The sequence below is a fragment of the Solanum pennellii genome, chromosome 8 (assembly GCF_001406875.1).
Source record: "Solanum pennellii chromosome 8, SPENNV200".
NCBI lineage: Eukaryota > Viridiplantae > Streptophyta > Magnoliopsida > Solanales > Solanaceae > Solanum > Solanum pennellii.
The window spans coordinates 43,893,896-43,895,648 of NC_028644.1; the positions used below are offsets into that span (position 1 = coordinate 43,893,896).

Sequence of the window (1,753 nt, forward strand, 5' to 3'; positions counted from 1 at the left end):
GTATACATATATACACAAAGTAATTGGATTTAGTTATATAGATGGGAAAATTTCATATGTGATTGTAATTTGTATAGTAGTTATATACAAATTATTGAAGTTAGTATATATTAAGTTTATATATTATTGGAGCATATAAAAAGTCACTTAGACACTTGTATATAATGCCATGTTTAATTAATATATTCATGTACACATATCAATACACAAAAAATGTAAGTTTGTATATATATACAAAAATTAATTTGTACATGACCTCTTTTAAAATTGACTTTTTTTTTGTATATATATACCCTGTTTTTTTCACACTTCTTTTTTAGGAAGTCAGATATATTTGCAAGAACCGTGAAAAAAGGACAATTCACATGCAATGTTATACACAAATCAATACATTGAATGAGCTCCAGAATAAACTGCCTCCAAATCAATATAATCGTATATGTACATTATCGTGTTTTGCAGAGTTAACAACAATGAGACGATGTCACGTGCAAGCACAATTGTTTAGATGCTTTATGTTGAGGGAGTTGGAAGGTAGTTCTGTCAATGCGATACTTTTTTATATAAATGGCACAACGCTTCGATTCACAATAAGGGAGTTTGCCATTATTTCTGGTTTGAATTGTTCTGATAATGGTGCTGACTTCTACTTTGATACTGATCAACCCAATAGAATCATCGCTGAGTATTTTCCAGGAAATTCTCCTGTCACTAAAGCTCGTTTGGCTGAAGCTTTTAAAGCAAAGGTATGGGGTGACAATCAGGAAGATGCATACAAGTTTGGGATTCTATATTATATACATGAATTTATCATGTCCGCATAACCTACTACAACAACAATAGATAGGTTTGACTTTGATCTGGTTGAAACAGGTAGATTTATGGATTATCCATGGGGTCGGAAGGCTTTTAATGAACTTGCCAAATCCATAAACAACAAGATAAAGCCAACTGGACAGTACTATAGAATTCAAGGTTTTCCCCTTCCAATGCAAGTTTGGTTCTAAGAATGTTGCTCGTATGTTGATGACAAGATTGTTGTCAAGGTTTCTAGTCACATTCCTCGGATTATCAATTGGGTGACTAAGAACGACCATCCTCGATTTTATTATTTCATGAAAACAATCTTTCAAGATGCAGATAATCCGTTATGCATTTTATTACTACAATTTGTATATTACATTTTGATTAGATTGACATATAATTTTTCGTGATTATGCAGATTAAGTTCAGAAATATTGAACCAACAGCGATGGAAATTAAAATCCTCCAACTTCCACCATCGACAGACCAATCAATTTCTCAGGGCCCGCAGATTTAGTGTTCTGATCCGGATGATGATTTCAAAAACAAGCCTATTATAACAAGCAGAAAAGGAAAAGAAAAAGTTATTGAATGTTCTTCTCCGATTAGGAAAAAGAAAAAGCAATCTGTTACAGTTATTTCCATCAACAAATCTTCAACAAAGGCAATTAAGACATATACACGAAGATCAATGCCGCGCAAAGCCACACGATCACAGTCCATCAATGTCACGACCCAAAACCGAGCCGCGACTGGCACCCACATTTACCCTCCTATGTGAGCGAACCAACCAATCTAAACCTTAACATTTCAATTTAATATCAACATAAAGCAATGCGGAAGACTTAAACTCATTAATAAAAGACAATTCAATAACTTCTAAAATTCAACATCTATTATTTCCCCAAAATCTGGAAGTCATCACCACAAGAACATCTATGATCAAATT

At 33.2% G+C, this 1,753-nt stretch overlaps 1 pseudogene; it reads left to right on the forward strand.

Moving 5' to 3' along the window:
* Positions 1 to 473: 473 nt before the first annotated feature.
* LOC107028140 overlaps positions 474 to 1,753 on the forward strand; it is a 14,367-nt pseudogene continuing 13,087 nt past the window's right edge.